Source organism: Callithrix jacchus, chromosome 6, assembly GCF_049354715.1.
Source record: "Callithrix jacchus isolate 240 chromosome 6, calJac240_pri, whole genome shotgun sequence".
Taxonomy (NCBI): domain Eukaryota; kingdom Metazoa; phylum Chordata; class Mammalia; order Primates; family Cebidae; genus Callithrix; species Callithrix jacchus.
Window position 1 is genome coordinate 119,010,606 of NC_133507.1, and position 12,981 is coordinate 119,023,586.

The 12,981-nt window shown below is 39.2% G+C and overlaps 1 protein-coding gene across 2 annotated transcripts in view; it reads left to right on the forward strand.

Moving 5' to 3' along the window:
- The window catches only part of PLCL1 (phospholipase C like 1 (inactive)), a 359,533-nt gene that overhangs the window by 251,721 nt on the left and 94,831 nt on the right, over positions 1-12,981 (forward strand). The gene's annotated exons all lie outside the window — the stretch shown is intronic.

Consider the following 12,981-nt stretch of genomic DNA (forward strand, 5'->3'; position numbering starts at 1 on the left):
CTATCTGCAAGTGATGAATCATGATTGGTCTAATCCATTCATGATGATTCTATCCTCTGCCTTCCCAGTCTCCTTTGGAGCTAGGGCAGCTTTGTGATCTTGCTGTGCCTTCAAGCTGAAGTCTGCTGATGGCATTTCTGTAAATGTTTTTGTTCTTTGATAAAATGTTGGCACCTCCTTTTCCCCTCCTCCTTTTCTTGAATGAAGACACAAGGTTTGTAGCTATACGGCAAGCTTGCTGTCATGAGGAAAAGGCAAAGAGGTATTGTTTCTGATACTGCCGAACTGCTAAACCCACACCAACAATTCTCTACCTCTGGACTTCCTGTTACATGACAGAAACCAACCTCTGTTTATGCAAGACAGTATGAGTTATGGTTTTAGTTATTTACAATGTTTACATTATTTTAGAAAGGTTTGAGGCCAGGCATGGTGGCTCACGCCTGTAATCCCAGCACTTTGGGAGGCCAAGGCGGACAGATCACCCGAGGTCAGGAGTTCGAGACCAGCCTGGCCAATATGGTCAAACCCCATCCCTACTAAAAATACTAAAATTAGCCGGGCATGATGGTGCATGCCTGTAATCCCAGCTACTTGGGAGGCTGAGGCAGGAGAATCGCTTAAACCCAGGAGATTGAGATTGCAGCGGGTTGAGATCACACCACCGCACTCCAGCCTAAGGGACAGAGCAAAACTCCCTCTCAAAAAATAAAATAAAGTAAAATAAAAGTTAATCTGCAATAGCAAACCAGCTGAACTGGAAGGGGATGAGAATTGAGGTGATAGTTGTAGCAATATGGGTCTTAGGTGAAAAAGTTCTGGGCAAGACTTGTGGCCAGAGGAATAGGGAGGAAGGCAGACATCTCAGAGAAGAAGCAAAAGTATTCAGTTCAGATTCAGTGAGGATAGAGGAAGCCAGATAACTTCAAAGTTTCTAATCAAGAAGATAAGTGGGACTGCATTACAGCTTTGGGGATAGGCAGGTAATAGTAAAGATGACTTCTGTCTTAAGGTATATTGAGTTTGAGATTATGATGATAGAACATCCAAGTGGAAATGTTATGTGGATAGTCAGAAATACAACATTTGAATTGAGGTGAATCTATACAAAGCCTATGCCCTTGGGCATGGAGAGACAGAAAGGCGATAAATGATGCCTCCAGTTATGAGTTGAGAAAAGAGGTCATTTGCATAAACACAGAGACAGAGAAAGGAGATAATACAGGGTTGGTATAGGGATAAATATGTTATCAGTAGCATCCAGTGCTCTAGAGAGATCAAGAAAGATGAGGAATGAGGAGAGAATTTGGTAAATCTGATAAAAAGTGAATCTGATAAAAACAGGACACCAATGATTTCCAAGAGAATATGTATTGGCTGTCCAGATCTGAGCAGTAAGTGGGAAGGGAAGGGAGTAGAAGCTGAAAATGATAGTGAAAGATCATTCACTGAAGGAGCTGGGAGTTGAGAAAGGCTGATTCTTACAAGGGTGGTAGACTTAGTTGAAGATAGTTTTAGAAAGACTGAAAACTGGGAGGAAAGAGCGTTGCAGAAAGGACCAACATTTAAGTGGAAAGAAAGGTACAAACACACAGAGAAAGTAAAAGCAATATGTGGTGTTGGAGAAGACTTTAGTTTCAGGGCAGTTCAGATATTCCTCTGAAGTTGGAGGCAGGGATGACAAGGAGGCTCTAGAAAGTGATGAGTGGAAGCAAATATACTTGTAAACAGCTTTCTCCACTGGGTGGGTGAAGTCCTGTGTTAGGAGCTGGGCTAGTGGTAGGGAGAAGTGAAAGGGGAGCTTGCCACTTCCTGCAGCTACAAAATCCTGCAACCTTGCCATCAAAGTTGCAAGGATTGTCAAGGGGAAGGCTGCAAGATTTTGTATCTTTCTCAGGCAGGACCATAGCAGAGAACCAGAAGCTGAGGAGGAGACTCAGCATCAGGTAGAGGTTCACAGGGAGTTGTGAAGGTGAGAGAATCTAGAACAATGCTCCTGGAAAGGGAGGAGAAGTCCGGTGTGCACAGGAAGAGGTTAAAGTCCAAGGGCAGATTGTCCAGAGAACAGGTTTGCTGGGGGGAGGTGGCAGAGAAAGAATGGTGGCTTGAGCAGAGTAAGTCCACATCTCAGACAGACCTTGAAAGGGTGAGATCCAAGAATTGCTTCTGAGTACCAGGACACAGTGACTTGTTACAAGTAGAGATTTAATTCTTGTTCTTTTTTTTTTTTTTTTTTTTTAGAGAAATCAGGCAAAATTACACAGCATATTTTCAATATATTCTGGTACATTATTTACTTATAACTAAAATTGAGGCCAAGTATAAATAAGGTACAAGTTTAATTAGTTGTATCTCACTTTGGTGAGACTTCTTAAATAAATAAAAAGCCATCGATGTTCCAATTCTGGCAATATTTTCCCCACCCTTGGATTCCTACAGTGTTACTGAAACCTGCCATCCATTCACAGTGGCTTTTCCTACTGATCTTTATGAAGCACAATTTTTAAAAATGTCCTTAAAAAAGCATGCTACTTTAATTATATGGCAGATGGTGTGTTGCATGGTTTCCTGACTGGTGTTACTTCCACACTGTAATTGAACTATATAAAGAACTTTGCTCTCAACTCAGGAGGAATTCTGTGAAGTTTGTTGGGATGAATTTTAATGTATATGTTATAGTACTAATTTTATTATGTAAAAACTACACATAGACCATAAGAGTTAAAAAGAATAAATGCAAATTATGATGACTTTAATAAGACTTTAAATTCTTATTTTCTTCTGATTTTTAAAAATGAGTCATTATCGTGGTAGAAATTTTGAAAAATGGAGAAAAATAGAAATAAAATAAAAATTGCTCTTAATCTCAGCTTCCTGCAGATAGTTTCTCTTCACCTATTTTTGGGTGAGGAGAGGGGCACTTTATTTTTTTTTCGGCTATAATCATATTAAACAACTTTTGTTTCCTACCTCAATAAGTCAATTAACTTCTAATTCTAGTTTCACTTTCTGAAAACTGTGAGGTCAGCAAATAAAGGTGCTAGCAGTAGGCAGCATAAAACATAAGAATTAGCAGATTGCTTATTTCTGTGGGAAATAGAAAGGCTAATTTGTGATCTTCAGTAACTTTTTACTCAGAAAAGTGTGGTTGCAATGAGTAAAGTCTCCCATGTCACTACTCTGTAGAAGATAAACAACGGTTTAACTTATTATGATTTATACCATATTCTTTTGAGAATTCTAGTAACTCTAAGCATAGAACATCTTAGTTTTATACCTTGATCAGAATTATCTATTTATGTCCCAAAATACATAGATTAATTTGGAGTGATAAGTCCTTTTGTTGTCAAGTTATTTTTCTCTTAACGTTTGTGTATGGTTTTTTGTATTATGTTTCCTAATGGAACTCACATGTCCATTAGAGTCAACTGACTTTTCAAGACAGATTTGTTTTAATCTTCCAGTATTTATTTAGTTTTATTTAATATAGCAGTTTTATGAGGGTTATGAATCACAGGAATGCAGATAATATGAAACATATTGCATTATTTTAGATGGAAAGTTAGACTGTAATTTAGATAGGTTGTCCTAATTTTATTACACAGAGCATTTTAACTATTGTCTTAACTGTGGAAATATTTGATGAGTCAGTTTATCTTATTTTATAGAATTTCCAAATTGACAATGAGAAGAAATAATTGTTTTGCATTAATTTATAATTAATATAAACACTTAAGAAGTAACCAGGAGTGGGAGGAAAGGAGGAAGACATTCATGGATATGCATTCTAGAGTAATGAATTTCAACTGCCAGAAATCAATGGCTCTGCCAGATTCATATGTTAAGTTTTAATGAGTAGACATTTACTTATAAATTGATTTCTTTGGACTCAGATGAAAAGCAAAAACAGCTGAAAATTGTCAATAATAGCATACAATTGCCTCTTTAGGTTTAGCTGTGATTATTTTTGAAATAAAATCCTCAGGGATATTGGAAGTAAGCCCTAACAGGGTACACATGTACCACTTTATTTGACAGAGACCTTCATCGCATATGTCTTACCACTTTTCATTTCGATGTAATGAGCAGTCAAAAACTGCTTGTTGTCTGGGTACAGTGGCTCATACCTGTAATCCCAGCACTTTGGGAGGCTGAGGCAGGTGGATCACAAGGTCAGGAGTTCAAGACCAGCCTAGGCAACATGGTGAAACCCCCGTCTATCCTAAAAATACAAAAATTAGGCATGGTGATTCTTGCCTGTAATCCCAGCTACGCGGGAGGCTGAGGCAGGAGAATTGCTTGAACTGGGACCCTGGAGGCGGAGGTTGCAGTGAGCCACTGCATTTCAGCCTGGGCTACAGATCGAGACTCTGTCTCAAAACAAACCAACAAACAAACCACCACAACAAAAAAACCCCTGCTAATTGAGCTTGAATTGAAATGATGACTGGTAGAGGGGTAGTATTTGTCCCTTTTGATGTTTTCATAGTTTAACTTTGAGATTGGCAAACTATAGCCTGTAGGCCTAGTCCACCCCGCCATCTGTTTTTGTAAATAAAGTTTTATTAGAACACAGACACAGTCATTGGTTTATGCATTGTTTATAGCTGTTTTCATGCTACAATGGCAAAACGAAGTAGTTGCAAGAGAAGCTATCTAGACTGCAAACCCTAAAATATTAGTATCTAGATCTTTACTGAAAAAGTTTGTCAACTCAATTTAAACTTTTCCCTTATAGTACTGTATTCTTTAAACCTGACAGTATACTATAGTTTAACATGTCAATATGGAATCAAATCACCAACATGCTAAAGGAGAAAGAAACCTTTGCTTTGAAAATTTTTTCAGATAAGATATACATAAGTGAAATAAACAGAGAAAGATATATCACTTTATAATCAAGGACTAAATTGTATTATAGGATCAAAAAAACCTGGCCAGTCTCAGTGGCTCACACCTATAATCCCTGCACTTTGGGAGGCCCAGTCAGGTGGATCACTTGAGCTCAGGAGTTCGAGACCAGCCTAGGCAACATGACAAAATCCTGTCTCTACAAAAAGTACAAAAAATTATCCATGTGTAGTGATATGTGCCTGTAGCCCCAGCTACTTGGGAGACTGAGGTGGGAGAATTACCTGAGCTTGAGAAGTCAAGGCTGCAGTGAGCTATGATTGCACTCCTGAACTCCAGCCTGGGCAACATAGTGAGACCTTTTCTCTAAAAACCAAAACCCAAACCAGAAAACAAAACTCTCATATATTCTGTATCACAAACATATGTGAATTGAAAGTCACTTTAATCTGGTGAGAGTCAGAGTTCTGAAGTTCTCAAAATTGCATAGTTATATGATTGTATCTAGGTTAGCTGGGTTCTAAAAGAATCTCGAGCTTTTCTAGAAATTGTGGGGTCAGAAAGGATGATGTACTAGGCTTGCTTGAGTATGAGCCAGGAAAGATGCAGTTATTTTTATTTTTCATTTTTTGTTGAGATGGAATCTCACTCTGTCGCCAGGCTGGATTGCAGTGGTGCAATCTTGAGTCACTGCAACCTCTGCCTCCTGGTTCAAGTGATTCTCCTGCCTCAGCCTCCCGAGTAGCTGGGACTATAGGTGCATGCCACCATGCCCAGCTAATTTTTGTATTTTTAGTAGAGACTGGGTTTCACCATGTTGGCCAGGATCAATCTCTTGATTGACCTCATGATCTGCCCACCTTGGCCTCCCGAAGTGCTGAGATTACAAGTGTGAGTCTCTGCACCTGACTAAAAGATGCAAAGGTAGTTCTGTGATCAGTATATAGGGATGTCATCACAAATGTTTCTGAAGAACACAATTTTAATAGGACCTAGGTAGGGTGGTTTGGGATTAAAATATGGTGAAAATCTGTTTTTGAGAACTAAATGGAGCTGGAATAAATAACATGGCATACAATCGAACATATACTGGGGAAAAGGGTGAACTTGGAAGGGGCACTAGAAGCAATTATAAATTGGTATAAACTTATATGTAAACATAAATAACACAAGAAGATACATTGATAATTTGTGTCATTTACATTTGGTTTTGTATGTTGAGTCTCTTGCATTATAGTAAAGCAGATCTCAGATTTAAAGAGTGTTTCTGCTCTATATTGAAATAGCTATCAGAGGGCAAGGAGGTTAAAATCAGAAGTAGGTATGCTCCTTGCATAACTCTTCCATGTGAGTGGTGGCAAATTAAGAACCTTCTATAATAGAACATTTTGTTATGCATTGCCAACCACAGAATTTCATAGAGGCAAAAACAAAAATAAGAGAAGAGGTCAATGTGGTGGTCTGGACTAGCTGGGAAAAGCTTCGTGGAGAATATTGGATTAGCTCTCAAGTTTCTGTTCTGGATAACATATGAAGTTGCCTTTATAAAGAAGAAAGATGGTGACTCTGGGATTTGAATGAGTTTACTAGTCCTGTTGGGCTACTACAACAAATATCCTAGTCTGGGTGATTTACAGACAACACAGAAATTTATTGCTTACAGTTCTAGATGTTGGGAAGTTCAAATCAAGGCACCAGCAGGTTTGGTGTCTGGTAAGGGTCTGTTTCTCATCAATGATACCTTTTATGTGTTCTCACATGGTCAAAGGGGCAAACAAGCTCTCTCAAACCTCTTTTATAAGGCCACTGTATTAGTCCATTTTGTGTTGCTATAAAAAAAAGCCTGAGACTGGGTACTTTATAAAGAAAAGAGGATTTATTTGACTCACGGTTCTGCAGGCTGAGTACAAGATGTAAGGCACCAGCATCTGCATTTGGTGAGGACTCTGGAAACTTCTAGTCATGCAGAAGGTGAAGGGAGAGCAGGTGCATCACATGGTAAGATAAGAAACAACAGAGAGGGAGAAGGAGGGAGAGTGGGGAGGTCCCAGACTCTTTTCAAGAACTGGATCTCATGAACTCATTACCATGGGGAGGGCACTAGGCCATTCATGAGGGATCTGTCCCCGTGACCCAGACACCTCCCACTAGGCGCCATTTCCAACATTGGAGATTATATTTCAACATGAGATATGGAAGGAACAAATAACCAGGCACTGACCATATACACCTCCTAGCTGCCCCACCTCCCAATACCACTACACTGGGGACCAAGTTACAACATATGAATTTTGGGGAGCATAAGCTTTCAGACTATATTTAGCAATGGGCATAGTTTGTGTGGAAAAACTTGGACAAAGTGAATGGCTTATGCCTCAAGTTGAGTGGATTAGTTGAGTAGTAAGAAAGGTGAGGGGAGATGAGGGTGGGAAGGTGGTGGAAATAAGGGAACCAAGGCACCATGTGGATCAGCCTGGTTTTTGTGATACTTTTACATTATGGGATTGAGCGTTAAATGCTCAGAGACATCTCAGAGTTAATTACAAAGAGACCAGATGGTGTGCACAGGTCTACCTGGTTTGGAAATCACTGAGATTGTTTTGCTCTGCTCCAAGTTGTAACTGAAGACAAATCACATTCCTGGAGGGAAAAGAACATCAAGTGACTACAATGCAACAGCATAAATCCTCTTTCCTAATAGACAGCACCTGTAGCCTTTGACCCTTTGTTCTAAATCTTTTATAGGAAAGTGGAGGATGTAGATAGGAAATAAATAAAATTGCCTCCTGATTTTATTTCACTATGGAGCTAGTTGGAAATCTCTTTCCTTTTGAGAGAAAGAAGAAAAAGCAAAGACAGGACCCCTTCTCTTACATATCCCATTGGACTTTCCTAATGAGTGTTGGTTTTTAATGAAGGTGGATGGCAGAGCAAAGTTTTCAATACAGCTTAACCATAAATTTTCTTACGGGGGTTTGGTGGTGCTGTTCAATACTCCAGGATGTGGTGGTGAAGCTGGCAGAGGCTACAGAAGCAGCAGGTGCCTGTAGGTCCAGAAATCCCCAGCTCATTAGAAGTGCTGTGAATCATAGCATCCTTCATGCCTCTTGAGTGAAACTTGGCACCTCCAGCTTACAACTGTGTGGTGGTCACACTGTCCCTGACTTCAATAATGTTAATAGATGGCAACTTCCATTGAACAATGAAACTGGGTGAGCCAGTGCCAGTAATGATGGATTGGGAGGCTGAAAGATTCTGCAGAGAAGATAGCAAGAGAATGCTGAGGAAGCTGGTCTTTGTGTAACTAAAAGACTGGTAAATATGAAGAGCTGATGGGCACATCTATCACCCATGGGGTCACTGTGTCCTGAAATAACTTGTATGAAAGCTGTGAGAAAGGCTTTGGCAAGGATAAATGCCCCAGCACTCAGACAAGTATAAGTCTCTGCAGGCCGGGCTGGTTGGGGCGGGCAGAGCTGAGGTTTTGTGAGTTGGAAGTCGGCCTCCTGTAGTGTGCAGTCTGACACAGAAAGGGTTCTAGCTCATAGTTGCCTGGTTGGAGCATGGAAACGGCTCCAGCTTAATATTCAGGGCATCTGTCTGCCAAGTCCTGTTTTGTTTTTTTTTTTCTCTCTACTTTTTAATGGCTGTTTGTAGACAGTGGTAGGTGAGATTTGGAAGAAATAAGAGGCTTGAAGGAAAACAGACTAAAACAAGAAAGTAATTGTAACTCTTCAATACCTAGTACATGGTTAATATGTAAATGCTTAAGGATCCTTTATCCCTCTTATGTCTCAGGAGATGAGGTGCTGGGGGAGCAGGGGAAGAGTAAGGGAAAAAAGGAAAAAAAGAGAAGCTATCTTCTATTTGAGTATATAAAATAGAGATGTAGTAAAGATATCATTTTGAGAACCTTGATAATGATTAAAAAAAGAGAAAAGACTACTTACTAGAACTTTTTCAGTTCAAAGCTGAATGCTAAAAGGTTGTTTTGTGTGCTGTATGACAGACAAATATTTTAAAATATGCTTCATAACATTCCTTTGACTTAGGTGGTGGTATTTAAGTTAAGACTTACGTATATCAGTTGGTCAGTTTTGACAGACAGGAAATTATTTGAAATTTAAAATTCTCCTTCTAGCTTTTCCCCCAAAGAGACCCTGTCTTCATACACAGTTCTTCTCTCCTTTGCCTCTTCTTTCCTAATTCTTTATCTTCTCCCATATGCAAAAGAACATCTGGCAACTGTTTCTTTAGAGGCATCTATGATCCTCGATTGAGTTTGTGTTCCAGTCAACACCTTTGTGAACTGTGTTTGATTTTCTGAAATTGGGTTTCTTCAAATGGTCGTATTTGAAAGTGCTATGTTGTATAAGTATTTGAAGGGAAAACATTTTAACGTGATTCAACCACAATGTAAAGAATGGAAATTATGCTGAGTGAGTTCTGTCTCTTTCAAGTTCAAATTGGTAGGTTTTCCTGGCTTGAACACAAAATCACATCAAATTAAAGGATCAGAGATACAAGAAAATTATAAGGAGAACAAACTCATCAGAAAGGGAACTGAAAAATGGATAACAAAAGGAACAAATGCAGGGATTTTCCATACTAGGGAAAACACTCCATAGGTTCTATGGGGACTTTAAAAATGCAGAGGTTTAAAAACACACTTTGTATTTTGCAACAATTTTAGATTAATAGAAAATTTGTAAGCATAGCATAAATAGTTCCATATACTCTATATCTAGCTTCCCCTAATGTTAACATATTACAGTTTTATATTTTTAATGGTTATGATAAACATGTCTATGATTTATAGATGTCACTACTTTCTTATATTATTAGAAGAAAATTAGACATAATTTTCTACTTGAAAATTATATTCTTTTTTTTTGTAGTGGCACAGTCAATCTTTTTAATAAATATTCATCTTCATTTGAGAGCAAGAGTGGATTCATTGGTTTCCAATATTACATTTTTTAAAAGGGCATATGTTTAAGCACCAGTGATTTTTTAAAGTCTCTTTTAAACTCTTGAACCATTGTTATTTTCAACTGGAATTAAAGAACATTTCTGACATATTTCAAACTGTTTCTCTGAAGAAGGATGCAAACAAATGTATTACATTAAGGAAAAATACAAATGGGAAAGTGCTTTTTTGAACCACAGGTAATGATATTTCAAGGACGACACAGAACTATTCATTTCCGATATTCTTATTACCATTCCTGAAAATTATATTCTTGTTTATACTTTAAGAATATGTAATATCTGCCAAATGCATTCATATCAACAAGAACAAAACAAACAAAACCCTGATCATATCTTAAAAAAACAGCCCTTCTCTGGGATATTTACATTTTAACAGGATGCAAACTTTATGTCCAAGTTTTCCAAATTTAGGTATGTTACCATGGCACTTGATCTTGGAAAATTGCTTTGACTGGAAGTTTCTTTGACAAATCTCACTATTTTTTGGATTAATAAGGAATTCTTGTGCGGTATAATGTAAAATTTATGCATTTTTAAAAAGCAAGACTTATTTTAAAATAGGACTCTTTGGTGGCCTCTGGCAGTGTGCAGACTGTGGTGATATGAGTTCACTATGTTTTGCCTTTATAGCTGTAGAGATTGAAAAGAAAAAAAAAAAAGGAAAAACCATTGCCTTATACTAATTGACATAAACTTTGGAAGTACTATTTCAGCACCCACCAATATAGATTTCCCATTGTTCTTATTGGATATCATTGAATTTTTGATGAATATTTGTGAAATGAAGCAATGAGCAAAAATAAAGAATATTGTTTTGAAATGTGGGGGCTTTTCTGTGTCTCTCAAATCCCACCTGGGAAGTGCTCACTCATTCCAGGTAAGACTGGCTCTGCTGATTCTGGGCCTTGGCCTGGCAGGAGAGAAGGGACTATCTAGGTTAAGTATCTCTTCGAGGTGCTGGAGGCCTATAAATAAAATGAGGTGACCTCTCCATTCATTCCCAGCCTGGAAGAAGACCGGAGCCTCGAGATTACAGTTATAGTCTCTGCTTATTATTTAGAAATAATCACATGCTATGCTATAGCCCATAATGGTTGTAGCTGAAGAGCAACTGACAAGCGAAGGCAGTGGATACTTGGGAAAAAGTGGGATTTAAGGTCTGAGATATCTTCAAGTTCTAGCCTGGGCTGCACCATTTGACCCTAGCTTTGACAGTTACGCTCTTGAGCCTATATTTCATTATGTAAAATGGGAAGTCAGTGATCTGTAGTGAGAACTATATGTAAGAGTGAATTTATCTTATGAGCTAATTGTTGGTCTTTTTAGCTGTCAGATCTATTCCTTTTCTTTCTCTCCCCTTATCTACATGGCTGAGGGTTCAAGCCCTGCAGGGTGATTTCCTAGCTCTTTCCTAGCTGGGTTTAGTCAATGAGAGGCACTGGTAAGAGACAGGTGAGCACAGCTGCTGTGTTTGCTTTGTGGCTCCAGCTTGTGTAAGACAGGCCCACCGTGGTTCCAGCTTTTTCCATGACTCTAGCCCTTTGGTGCTGGCAATACCACCTTCTCCTTCTGTACGTCCAGCAAGGAGTGGTAGTAGCTACCTGCAGTTGTTAGTCTCTGGGCTGTCTCATTCTCTTTTGGTTTCCTAGCTCTTCTAGCAGTAGTATATCCAATTCACTGTATTAAATTCCCTCTCTTTAGCACGCTTGGAGTGGTTCCTATTTCCCTCACTGGGCCCTAATTGATCCAGTCCATTTCAGTAATCTAGCTGTGAGCTGAAGTACTTCAATTAGGCTGGTTGTGATAGACATAGAAAGGAAGGAGAGACCTGCCAAAGGAGAAAGAGACAGAGCAGTAACCTGTTATATAGACGGGAAAAAAGCAGAAGAGATCAAGCAATTCAGATAATTGTAACTGCCATTGGTGAAGACAGGCCTTTGGAAGGGGAGCTGGTTTGGGTGTAGAAGTTATGGGTTTGGTGTAGAGCATGTCAAAGAAGATAAACTTCATGATTCCACTGCCTGTGAACCCTTTGCCTTTCCCACTTCAGTGTATTGCAGCTGCAGGAGTATTTATGGGTTGCCTTTCTCTCTTGGGAAAGGGTAATAGAAGTTCAGAGGAAAGAGAGCAGGGGTAGCTACACTTATATCAGACAAAAATAGCCAACAAAAGTAAACTACAAAAAGAGACAAGGAAGGTCATTACATCAAGAGGTTAATTCATCAAGAAGACATAACAATTGGAAATATATATGCACACAACATCAGAATACCTAAATATATAGATATAATAATGTAATTCAAGTCCAATATTCACAGGTTTACACTTAGGTGTAAAAGTGTAAATCAAGTCCAATATTTATTGATTTTCTGTTTAGATTATCTTTTTTTTTTTTGAGACGGAGTTTCGCTCTTGTTACCCAGGCTGGAGTACAATGGCGTGATCTCGGCTCACCACAACCTCCGCCTCCTGGGTTCAGGCAATTCTCCTGCTTCAGCCTCCTGAGTAGCTGGGATTACAGGCACGCGCCACCATGCCCAGCTAATTTTTTGTATCTTTAGTAGAGACGGGGTTTCACCACGTTGACCAGGATGGTCTCGATATCTTGACCTTGTGATCCACCGGCCTTGGCCTCCCAAAGTGCTGGGATTACAGGCTTGAGCCACCGCGCCTGGCCATTGTTTAGATTATCTTAACAGAAAATTAGTAAGTGTTGGACTTAAATTACATTTTAGACCAAATTGATCTAACAGACATATACAGAATACTCTCTCCAACAGTAGCAGAATACTCATTCTTCTCAAGTACACATGAAACATTCCCTAGGATTGATCACGACTTAGGCCACAAGATAAGTCTTAACAAAATTCAGAGAGGACAGCAGTGTGTGGCCCAGGAGGGAATGTCCACTGGTGGCTTGCTAAGCCTGGAATACATCTAACACCATTGACTCCAGCCCCATCTTTGTCACTTTTTTGGGAGTGGAATAGGAACCCAGTCTTTGCCAGTTGGGCAGCAGCTCTTTACCAAGGGACCAAGATGAGTGGCTGTTCCTCTTGTCAGTGCAACATTTGCAAGAGGAGTGCTGTGGGAGGAGATAAAAATTGACTTCCAAATGGCCTGCAAAATTTCAGAGCC